General features: G+C 42.0%; 1 protein-coding gene across 3 annotated transcripts in view; it reads right to left on the bottom strand.

Annotated features, from left to right (window-relative positions):
• The window catches only part of LOC106566442 (solute carrier organic anion transporter family member 4A1), a 74,009-nt gene that overhangs the window by 55,999 nt on the left and 5,001 nt on the right, over positions 1-13,009 (bottom strand). For 2 of the 3 annotated variants that reach the window (XM_045692934.1, XM_014134482.2), the window contains exon 1: positions 3,950-4,288. The exons of the other annotated variant lie outside the window; for it this stretch is intronic. The gene's annotated coding sequence lies outside the window, so the exon portion shown is untranslated. Of the gene's footprint in view, positions 1-3,949; positions 4,289-13,009 lie in introns of those variants that run through there. 3 annotated transcript variants of the gene reach the window in all.

Below are 13,009 nucleotides of genomic sequence, written 5' to 3'. Positions count from 1 at the left end.
GCTTGGGTCAAACGTTTTGGGTAGCCTTCCACAAGCTTCCAACAATAAGTTGGGTGCATTTTGGCCCATTCCTCCGGACAGAGCTGGTGTAACTGAGTCAGGTTTGTAGGATCCTTGCTCGCACACACTTTTTCAGTTCTGCCCACAAATGTATCCATAAGATTGAGGTCAGGGCTTTGTGATGGTCAATCCAATACCTTGACTTTGTTGTCCTTAAGCCATTTTGCCACAACTTTGGAAGTATGCTTGGGGTCATTGTCCATTTGGAAGACCCATTTGCGACCAAGCTTTTACTTCCTGACTGATGTCTTGAGATGTTGCTTCAATATATCCACATAATTTTCCTTCCTCATGATGCCATTTATTTTGTGAACCAGGTCTTGGCTGATTTCTTTTGATATTCCCATGATGTCAAGCAAAGAGGCACTGAGTTTGAAGGTAGCCCTTGAAATACATCCACAGGTACACCTCCAATTGACTCAAATGATGTCAATTAGCTTATCAGAAGCTTCTAAAGCCATGACCTCATTTTCTGGAATTTTCCAAGCTACTTAAAGGCATAGTCAACTTACTGTATATACATTTCTGACCCACTGGAATTGTGATACAGTGAATTATAAGTGAAATAATCTGTCTGTAAACAATAGTTGGAAAAATGACTTGTGTCATGCACAAAGTAGATGTCCTAACCGACTTGACAAAACTATAGTTTGTTAACAAGAAATGTGTGGAGTGGTTTAAAAATGAGTTTTAATGACTCCAACCTAAGTTTATGTAAACTTCTGACTTCAACTGTGCGTAGGTGTACCAGTAATGAGCTCATAGAGGAGCAGCACCAGTATGTAACTCATAGAGGAGCAGCACAAGTATGTATCTCATAGAGGAGCAGCACAAGTATGCATCTCATAGAGGAGCAGTACCAGTATGTAACTCATAGAGGAGCAGTACCAGTATGTATCTCATAGAGGAGCAGCACCAGTATGTATCTCATAGAGGAGCAGTACCAGTATGTAGCTCATAGAGGAGCAGCACCAGTATGTAACTCATAGAGGAGCAGCACCAGTATGCATCTCATAGAGGAGCAGCACCAGTACATGAGCTCATAGAGGAGCAGCACCAGTACATGAGCTCATAGAGGAGCAGCACCAGTACATGAGCTCATAGAGGAGCAGCACCAGTATGTAACTCATAGAGGAGCAGTACCAGTATGTAACTGATAGAGGAGCAGCACCGGTACATAACTCATAGAGGAGCAGCACCAGTATGTAACTCATAGAGGAGCAGCACCAGTATGTAACTCATAGAGGAGCAGCACCAGTATGTAACTCATAGAGGAGCAGCACCAGTATGTAACTCATAGAGGAGCAGTACCAGTATGTAACTCATAGAGGAGCAGTACCAGTATGTAACTCATAGAGGAGCAGCACCAGTATGTATCTCATAGAGGAGCAGCACCAGTATGCATCTCATAGAGGAGCAGCACCAGTACATGAGCTCATAGAGGAGCAGCACCAGTACATGAGCTCATAGAGGAGCAGCACCAGTATGTAACTCATAGAGGAGCAGTACCAGTATGTAACTGATAGAGGAGCAGTACCGGTACATAACTCACAGAGGAGCAGTACCAGTATGTAACTGATAGAGGAGCAGTACCAGTATGTAACTCATAGAGGAGCAGCACCAGTATGTAACTCATAGAGGAGCAGTACCAGTATGTAACTCATAGAGGAGCAGTACCAGTATGTATCTCATAGAGGAGCAGTACCAGTATGTATCTCATAGAGGAGCAGTACCAGTATGTAACTCATAGAGGAGCAGTACCAGTATGTAGCTCATAGAGGAGCAGCATCCTGACTAGAGCATGATAGCAAATCAGAAGTTGACCAGTACACATCAGAGTAATCTGACGCACACACCACACAGTCACACACAGTCACACACACACCACACACAGCCACACCGCACAGTCACACACACACACACACACACACCGCACAGTCACACACACACACCGCACAGTCACACACACACACCGCACAGTCACACACACACACAGTCACACACACACAGTGACACACCACACAGTGACACACCACACAGTGACACACCACACAGTGACACACCACACAGTGACACACCACACAGTGACACACCACACAGTGACACACCACACAGTGACACACACTGGAGGGACAGATGGATAAACACTACAAAATAAGTTAGGTACAGTAGAGTAGACAAACTGACAGACAGATAGACAGACATGGCACAGCAGGTATACAACTACCAGAAAGACAGTTGGACATATGGACAGCAGGCTGTCAGAGATGTTGGCTGAGGCTGAGGCAGAACCCCAGGCCCTGGAGACACAGTGGCAGAACCCCAGGCCCTGGAGACACAGTGGCAGAACCCCAGGCCCTGGAGACACAGTGGCAGAACCCCAGGCCCTGGAGACACAGTGGCAGAACCCCAAGGCCCTGGAGACACAGTGGCAGAACCCCAGGCCCTGGAGACACAGTGGCAGAACCCCAGGCCCTGGAGACACAGTGGCAGAACCCCAGGCCCTGGAGACACAGTGGCAGAACCCCAGGCCCTGGAGACACAGTGGCAGAACCCCAGGCCCTGGAGACACAGTGGCAGAACCCCAGGCCCTGGAGACACAGTGGCAGAACCCCAGGCCCTGGAGACACAGTGGCTGTCTGTCCCTCTCCAACACCCGGGCCGTGACACATCTCATACAGCTACACTCTCTCTGTCTAAACAATACGTCACACTGTATGTCTCAGTACCCCATCTTTAACCGACTCTCCCTCTCACACACACTGTGCTGTACCTGAGTCTGTCTATTCATCAGTCCTCTGTGTGTCTTAGAGCGTCTGGGTGCCTGGGGTATAAGGCAGGGCCAATCTAAAATACATGGGGCATACAGGACTCATTCCTTTATTATGCTGGATAGGGCAGCAGTTTTCTGTTATCACTAGCCAGATACCTATATCAGTTCAACAGACATCTACAGTACTCTGCTACATAATGTTTCTGCAGGCTATGCATGATTTAACAGCCTGGTCTCATAGACCGGACGTAACATAGTAAACGGAAATCCGGACCACCCAAATGAGTATGATGTGTTACATAAGACAGAAGGTTACTTAAGACAAAATCTAAAGTAGAGTTGGTTGGGTCGGGATGGATGGGTGAAGACGTAACGGGAACGTCTAGCAACCCAAAGATTGCATGTTCGAATCTCTTCACGGACAACTTTAGCATTTTAGCTCAACCTCCCCTTAACCCCAACCCAAACCTTAACCCTTTAACCTTAACCCTAACCTAGCTAATGTTACCGTTAGCAACCTAGCAACTAGCAAACGTTAGCCACAACAAATTGTAATTCATAACATATCAACATGAAATGCATGATGGACATCCACAGATTAATACATACCATACAAAACGTAACATCTGATACTAATTGGAGTGTCCCGGATTTAGGATTACTATGTTACGTCTACCCTGATTACAGGTTGGATTTAATGAAATATCAACATGGCCAGAAAAGAGTTTGAAAAATTAAGGTTGAGTTTTTCACGAGGTAGGAAATAGTCCCCAGCCCCACATTTCCAATGTTGTAGTGCATCTCCTTAGCTACAATTTACACAAATGTCCTCTTGTTATACACGTTACATTGTAAACACGTGAAAGCCGTGTGGTTTAACACTGACAGTAGCAGTAGTGACACAGTGTCCAGGGAAGCCCTTTGGAATCTTACATCCAGTAAGTTAATGTTATAACACTTTACTGCTTCATTATGAAATATACATGCAGTACAACTGTCTGGCATTAAACTGACCCACATATTTGTGCTCGGGTAAATCTACCAGTTGATTCAGTCAAGTGACACTGTATTCAGAGATTTTGTATGTGACTAAGAGCTATTAAAAAAAACACACACCAAGTCAGAGTAAGTGATCTTCAGTTGTGCTTTCCTTCTCCTCTAGATTATTTTCCTCCTATAGATGTTGTCTTTCCTTTCCTCTTGTGTTTCTATGTTCTCCACACAGCAGACGAGATCAGGTTTCAGGTGAGTCGTTGGGTACATCCACATTCACAGAGATAAAATACATTCCCTTAGCGGGGAAATCCTCAAAGTATCGCTACCCAAGTGCTCCCCAAACAGCAGCAGCAGTAGTTTCAGAAGCATTAGGGTTGAAACGTTCAGTATTTTTCAATGACACCTTTCTATCCTTTAAAAAAAAATTAAGTTGACCTTTGAACTTCCTGGTACTTGCTCAGGAGTGCAGATGAGTCAGACAGGTGTGGCTGGGCTGTGTCAGGAGGCTCCAGGTACATATAGTCCCAGTGTGGTTAAAGTTATTCATACTATCCTTAATAGACGGATTTCATTGACACCCAGATATGCCAGCCAGTGTAGGATGTCGTCCTGTACAGACAGGTGTCAGTGGGATACGCCCCGTCCCAGCCTTGCAGCCTTCCAGTTCAGCGCAGTAACAGTACACCCCACAGGGGTCATCTCACTCTATGGGAGCTAATAGAACTTGGCAAGGCAGGAACTGACCCAATACTGGCTTTCTGCTTCACTGCTGCTCACAGAGCAAACATCACCCTGCAGGCACGCTCTTTTAACCCTCACCTCCCCTGTCTGCACCCCTGTGCTATTTGTCTTTTGGGGCTGAGAGTCAGAAAGGGGGACACACCAATTAATCCTTCCTCAGATATAGAGACTGTTATAGAGTTCATCATGTACACGTGCGACTCCTCTACTGTGTGTGTGTGTGTGTGTTAGTTGGTTCTTCTATCATTGTAGGGACCTGAAATCCCCAAAAGTCCCCACAAGGACAGTAAAACAAGAACACTTATTTTTCTTTTCCTATGTCCCCATGAAGACAAAGGCTATTTTAAGTGTAGGGGTTAGATTTAGGGTTAGAGTTACAATTAGGGTTAGGGTAAGGAGTTAGTGGTTAGGAGTTAGTGATTAGTGTTAGGACTTAGTGGTTAGGAGTTAGTGGTTATATGACACACACAGACACACTAAACTCTCCTGCCCTACTTCTCCAGACAGACAGGCTTGCCAGAGCTCGCTGCCTCCTGTTGGTCTGTCAGATCGCAGGTGAAACTGACTGGAAGAAGACCTAGAGAGTCAGCCTATCAGACGTCTCCAAGCCAGACTTGCCCTTATATGAGCTTCGTGAGGAGGTAGGAGAGGTCACCATGACGATGATGCTAATTAAGAGCCCTTGCCTGCTGACCTTGACGAGCGTGCCTCAACCACAGACAGCATGAAAAGAAAGTACGAGAAAACGAACAAGACCCCTCAGTGAAGTACCGTCAGAGACAGCAGGATGTAGGTCAACCATCTGAACGATCATGGAGGGCGGCGGAGACAATGAACCTGTCACTCGAGGGCCTTTCCAAGAACTACATATCAGAAGTAGACATTTGTTCCATTATCTGAAACGGCACTTCACTTTTTCTAAACGGTTCTGTGAATTAGTCATCTCTCGGATAACACTTCTGGGAAAATCTGCAAATGTAAGAACAGGAAGCATGTGACCACATCTGAACCATTATCTTTATGTCATTCATCTTGTTGTCACATTCTTATGTGTTCATCTTGTTGTTCCTATCAAACAAATACACATCTTAAAGTGCTAACAAGTCTCACCTCAGCTAAGTACTGTAAAATGAATCTAACATAATGAAAACTTTTTAGTTGCGCTTGTATGGGGCCACTTGTATGGGGCCACTCAACAACCAGACTTTGATTTGCCTGTTGTAGTTATGTGAAAGGACAGGAATGGTCCAGTGAAAATGGCTTTGAACAAAGTCAAGTAGCAGCCAGCGGGACATTGTGAGTTCTCAAACGAAGGCCATTGCCAAGTTATTCCACCTGGCCTGACATACACCCACTTGGTCAAGTTATGTGGGACAGGACCCTCTTCAGAAAATTCTTCTGAATTAATTGTGCAATGTAGCGGTTGACCGATTAATCGGAATGGCCGATTAATTGGGGCCGATTTCAAGTTCTCATAACAAATCGGTAAATCTGCATTTTTTGGGACACCGATCATGGCCGATTACATTGCCGATTACATTGCACTCCACGAGGAGACTGCGTGGCAGGCTGACTACTTGTTATGCGAGTGCAGCAAGGAGCCAAAGTAAGGTGCTAGCTAGCATTAAACGTATCTTATAAAAAACAATCAATCTTAACATAATCACTAGTTGCCTTCCCTGTGGCTCAGTTGGTAGAACATGGTGTTTGCAACGCCAGCATGGTGTGTGCAACGCCAGGGTTGTTGGTTCGATTCCCACGGGGGGCCAGTACAATAAAACATTTTAAAAAATGCATGAAATGAAATGTATGCATTCACTACTGTAAGTCGCTCTGGATAAGAGCGTCTGCTAAATGACTAAAATGTTAATGTTAAACTAGTAATATCAACCATGTGTAGTTATCTAGCTTGTCCTGCGTTGCATATAATCGATGCGGTGCCTGTTAATTTATCATTGAATCCCAGCCTACTTTGCCAAACGGGTAATTTAACAAGCGCATTCGTGAAAAAAAGCACTGTCATTGAACCAATGTGTACCTAAACATCAACGCCTTAATTAAAATCAACACACAAGTATACATTTTTAAACCTGCATATTTAGTTAATATTGACTCCTAACATGAATTTCTTTTAACTAGGGAAATTGTGTCACTTCTCTTGCGTTCTGTGCAACAGAGTCAGGGTATATGCAGCAGTTTGGGCCGCCTGGCTCGTTGCGAACTGTGAAGACTATTTCTTCCTAACAAAGACAGCCGACTTCGCCAAACGGGGGATGATTTAACAAAAGCGCATTTGCGAAAAAAGCACAATCGTTGCACGACTGTACCTAACCATAAACATCAATGCCTTTCTTAAAATCAATACACAGAAGTATATATTTTTAAACCTGCATATTTAGTTAAAAGAAATTCATGTTAGCAGGCAATATTAAACTGGGGAAATTGTGTCACTTCTATTGCGTTCAGTGCAAGCCGAGTCAGGGTATATGCAACAGTTTGGGCCGCCTGGCTCGTTGCGAACTAATTTGCCAGAATTTTACGTAATTATGACATAACATTGAAGGTTGTGCAATGTAACAGCAATATTTAGACTTAGGGATGCCACCCGTTAGGTAAAATACGGAACGGTTCCGTATTTCACTGAAAGAATAAACGTTTTGTTTTGTAAATGATAGTTTCCGGATTTGACCATATTAATGACCTAAGGCTCGTATTTCTGTGTGTTATTATGTTATAATTAAGTGTATGATTTGATAGAGCAGCCTGACTGAGCGGTGGTAGAAAGCAGCAGGCTCATAAGCATTAATTCAAACAGCACTTTACTGTGTTTGCCAGCAGCTCTTCACAATGCTTCAAGCATTGCGCTCTTTATGACTTCAAGCCTATCAACTCCCGAGATTAGGCTGGCAATACTAAAGTACCTATTAGAACATCCCATAGTCAAAGGTATATGAAATACAAATGGTATAGAGAGAAATAGTCCTGTAATAACTACAACCTAAAACTTCTTACCTGGGAATATTGAAGTTAAAAGGAACCACCAGCTTTCATATGTTCTCATGTTCTGAGCAAGGAACTTAAACATTAGCTTTTTTTACATGGCACATATTGCACTTTTACTTTCTTCTCCAACACTTTGTTTTGCATTATTTCAACCAAATTGAACATGTTTCATTATTTATTTGAGACTAAATTGATTTTATTGATGTATTATATTAAGTTAAAATAAAAGTGTTCATTGTTCATTAAGTATTGTTGTAATTGTCATTATTACAAATATATATATATATATAAAATAAAAATAAATTAAAAATAACACAAATCGGCCAATTAAATCGGTATCAGCTTTCTTGGGCCTCCAATAATCGGTATCGGTGTTGAAAAATCATAATCGGTCGACCTCTAGTGCAGTGTACTTTAGACAACAACATGAAAATAGGCCTCAGTGAATACCATGGTACTATTGCAGATATCATTAAAAGAGCTACAGCAGCCTACATGAGGAACGAGGTCGACAGGAAGACGATTTGAAATAAAGGTTCTTAATGCCAATGATTAAAAACAGACAGAAGAGATGCTGGGTCACTGCAGCACACTCCCACACACACACACACTCACACAAACAAAGTCGCCATTACCAGCAGCTTACCATACATCACACAGTGAGAGAGGTTGTATGGTTGTATGGTACGACCTTCAAGGAAATAAACACAGACAAAACAAGTGAACATGCAAACTTGTACAGTATCTAACATACCACACGTCACCTACTTGTTGTGTGCATCTACTGACATGTACGTGTTACTGATAGATGCACAGACACACACACTACATGTTAATGTTTTTAAATGTATCTAAGTATTTTGCCTGTAATGTGTTTTTCGTTATGTGTCGGACCCCAGTAAGACTAGCTGTCACCATTGGCGACAGGTAATATTGATCCTGATCTGTATGCACACTGACAGCTGCCTTATTTGTCAAGCTATTTAAAGTCAGTTATTTCCATTTTATTTCATGCAGATGAAGATATGGAACTAGGGTGGCGTCGACAGTAGAGTATTTGACAAAGCGTTGCAGATACCAGTAAAGCTATAAAAGGTGCCATGTTAATAAAGAATGTATACACAACTTCTTGTCTGATAACCAAACTAGACACTATATCTATTCTTCTAAGTTCACCCAGTCATGTAGAGTTCACCCAGTCATGTAGAGTTCACCCAGTCATGTAGAGTTCACCCAGTCATGTAGAGTTCACCCAGTCATATAGTTCACCCAGTCATATAGTTCACCCAGTCATATAGTTCACCCAGTCATAAAGTTCACCCAGTCATAAAGTTCACCCAGTCATAAAGTTCACCCAGTCATAAAGTTCACCCAGTCATGTACATATATTTTAGTTTAGATTTGATGTACATATTACACACATAACTCTCTTTCTCTCTTGCACACGCGCTCACAAACACACACATTTATGATGTCCGGGTTGACTCATAACTCTAGTCCTCGTGGTTATATCCGCGGGGCTGGCGGGTTTAGGCTAATGAAATATTGTGTGGATGAAGGGCGGGTGCTTGGCGGGTGGATTGAATAAATAATGTTGTAATGTATCTTTCTTGTGCAATTTCTATCTATGAGCTACATTGAGGTTCTCTTTCATTATTTGAGGCTCTCTGGTATTAGTCAGTAAGCCTAAGCTTCAGGGCCTAACTGTACGCACACCAAAAACACACCAATCGCCAAATGCTTTTGGGAACGGGCAGAGAAAGTTGAGGTTGAACCACGGAGGCAAAAAAGGAGTTTAATTCAACAAGAGGAAAGCTGTGAAATGGAGAGTTAAAAATAAAGAGAGTGGAGGGCCAGAAAGGTCATGTTTGGGAAAGATCAGGTGAAGTGGTTAAAGAGGATGATAGCAGTGGTATGTTATGTGTGATGAATGTGAGGCAATATACACATTTGACAGTTACAAGATATGACTTCAAATAGGCCTATTGCACGTAAAGAAAACTGTAGCCTTCTGTTTAAATGGGTTAAATGGAAACTGAAGTCTGGACACTGACTGTAGCTCCATAACCTCTCACATAGCCTTAATATTAAAATGGGACTGACAGCATTTTAGCAACATGAAATCACATTAAAATGTGTTCATATACAACCAACAAGGTACAAATCTGTCGTTCTGCTCCTGAGCAAGGCAGTTAACCCACTGTTCCCCTGAGCAAGGCAGTTAACCCACTGTTCCCCTGAGCAAGGCAGTTAACCCACTGTTCCCCTGAGCAAGGCAGTTAACCCACTGTTCCCCGGGCACCGATGATATGGATGTCGATTATGGCAGCCCAGCGCACCTCTCTGATTCAGAGGGGTTGGGTTAAATGCGGAAGACACATTTCAGTTGAATGCATTGTTTTACAACTGACTAGGTATCCCCCTTCCCCTTTTAAATTGTTTTTTTTACTTAGATATTTTAACGTTTTCATAAATTCATAGCATGTTTGAGAATGACATATAGTAAGGCATTTGTGAAAATTCTATAGCAATATAGAGTGGGACAATTAATAGACACTGCAGTAAGTAAAACTGAATAAAAACCTCGGTCCTGTCCAGTCTACACAAAACGGTGTGCCATAGCCAATCAGAGTTACAGCAGGCCTATATGTAAATAAGACATTTGCCACACGGGCCTGTTATCAATCACTTTGAACTGGACTGTGTGTTTACAGGCAGTAGCAACAGCGTAACTTTAGATCATTTGAACACATTCACCAAAAGCCACAAAAACGAAAAACGATATGAGGGGAAAAAGTCGATCACTCACCTACTCCTCCAATGACATGACATTCTCCCAGCAGCTAGCTAGCTAACGTTAGGCTCCATGTTTTTAGCTTGCTAAATAATTAGCTAGCTACGTAAATACATACGCTAGCCCAGGGTTGTCAAACTCAATCAGCGCACGAACCATATCGAAAAGAAAAAAAAACACAATAAATTTGCTTTTTAACATATTAGCATTTTAACATATTAAAACAAGAGATAAATAATATTTGTCCTTTGCTGCTATGCTCGCAGATGTGCATAATATGCTGCGACCCCCTAATCAAAAAGTATTTATTAACTACGAATAACCAAAAAACGGAGCTATAGGTTGTTGTAATGTTGAAACTTTTTGGTTTGTCTGAATTGGCGGGTTTTACACACCAGCCAAGCTTCTGGGAGAGCGCGATGGTTCCCTGTTCATTAGCATGTCAACTTAAACCATGTTTTCACGGTTGAATGGTGCATTGTGGTATGGTGCATTGTGGTATGGTAGCCGTTGTAGTTGAGTCGCCAACCTAGGATACAGCTCAAATGGTGCTATAATAGGCCAACATGTTTCTATTTTATTGCAGGTTTTGTTTTTTGGTTATTAATTGTCAAGCTTTAAAAAAAATGAAGCCAGACTGCAACATTTTAGTAGCTTAACTAGGACCTTTGGCACCTGTGTCTGTACACTTTCTATCTGCTGCACGCCGTTAACGGGACACACGAAAGGGGCACAACTGAAGTTTTCACTTTATGACATGTAGTCAGGCAGTTGTTGATGGGTTATTAATGGGTGTGGCTGAACAAACAGCTGACCTGCGCTCCACACACACAACATATGACTAATAAGTGGTCTGTTTCGGTGGCTACCTTGTTATTTTATTTATTTATTTCACCTTTATTTAACCAGGTAGGCAAGTTGAGAACAAGTTCTCATTTACAATTGCGACCTGGCCAAGATAAAGCAAAGCAGTTCGACAACATACAAAAACAGAGTTACACATGGAGTAAAACAACATACAATCAATGATGCAGTAGAAGAAAAAAAATAAGACTATATACAAAGTGAGCAAATGATGTGAGATAAGGGAGGTAAAGGCAAAAAATGCCATGGTGGCAAAGTAAATAAAGAATAGCAAGTAAAACACTGGAATGGTAGATTTGTAGTTTGAAGAAAGTTCAAAGTTAAAATATAAATAATATGGTGCAAAGGAGCAAAATAAATCAAATAATAAATCAAATAAATAAATACAGTAGGGGATAAATACAGCAGTAATAAATGGATGAACTTCTTTGAGGAAAAGATCATGATCATTAGAAAGCAAATTACAGACTCCTCTTTAAATCTGGGTATTCCTCCAAAGCTCCATTGTCCTGAGTCTACACAACTCTGCCAGGACCTAGGATCAAGGGAGATACTAAAGTGCTTTAGTACTATATCTCTTGACACAATGATGAAAATAATCATGGCCTCCAAACCCTCAAGCTGCATACTGGACCCCTATTCCAACTAAACTACTGAAAGAGCTGCTTCCTGTGCTTGGCCCTCCTATGTTGAACATAATAAACGGCTCTCTATCCACCGGATGTGTACCAAGCTCACTAAAAGTGGCAGTAATAAAGCCTCTCTTGAAAAAGCTGAATCTTGATCCAGAAATTATAAAAAAACTAATCGGCCTATATCGAATCTTCCATTCCTCTCAAAAATTTTAGAAAAAGCTGTTGCACAGCAACTCACTGCCTTCCTGAAGACAAACAATGTATACGAAACGCTTCAGTCTGGTTTTAGACCCCATCATAGCACTGAGACTGCACTTGTGAAGGTGGTAAATGACCTTTTAATGACGTCAGACCGAGGCTCTGCATCTGTCCTCGTGCTCCTAGATCTTAGTGCCGCTTTTGATACCATCGATCACCACATTCTTTTGGAGAGATTGGAAACCCAAATTGGTCTACATGGACAAGTTCTGGCCTGGTTTAGATCTTATCTGTCGGAAAGATATCAGTTTGTCTCTGTGAATGGTTTGTCCTCTAACAAATCAATTGTAAATTTCGGTGTTCCTCAAGGTTCCGTTTTAGGACCACTATTGTTTTCACTATATATTTTACCTCTTGGGGATGTCATTCGAAAACATAATGTTAAATTTCACTGCTATGCGGACGACACACAGCTGTACATTTCAATGAAACATGGTGAAGCCCCAAAATTGCCCTCGCTAGAAGCCTGTGTTTCAGACATAAATAAGTGGATGGCTGCAAACTTTCTACTTTTAAACTCGGACAAAACAGAGATGCTTGTTCTAGGTCCCAAGAAACAAAGAGATCTTCTGTTGAATCTGACAATTAATCTGGATGGTTGTACAGTCGTCTGAAATAAAACTGTGAAGGACCTCGGCGTTACTCTGGACCCTGATCTCTCTTTTGAAGAACATATCAAGACTGTTTCAAGGACAGCTTTTTTCCATCTACGTAACATTGCAAAAATCAGAAACTTTCTGTCCAAAAATGACGCAGAAAAATGTATCCATGCTTTTGTTACTTCTAGGCTGGACTACTGCAATGCTCTACTTTCCGGCTATCCGGATAAATCACTAAATAAACTTCAGTTAGTGCTAAATACGGCTGCTAGAATCCTGACTAGAA

This window comes from Salmo salar, chromosome ssa13, assembly GCF_905237065.1.
Source record: "Salmo salar chromosome ssa13, Ssal_v3.1, whole genome shotgun sequence".
Classification (NCBI taxonomy): Eukaryota; Metazoa; Chordata; class Actinopteri; order Salmoniformes; family Salmonidae; genus Salmo; species Salmo salar.
This window is presented reverse-complemented; position numbering and strand designations above follow the sequence as displayed.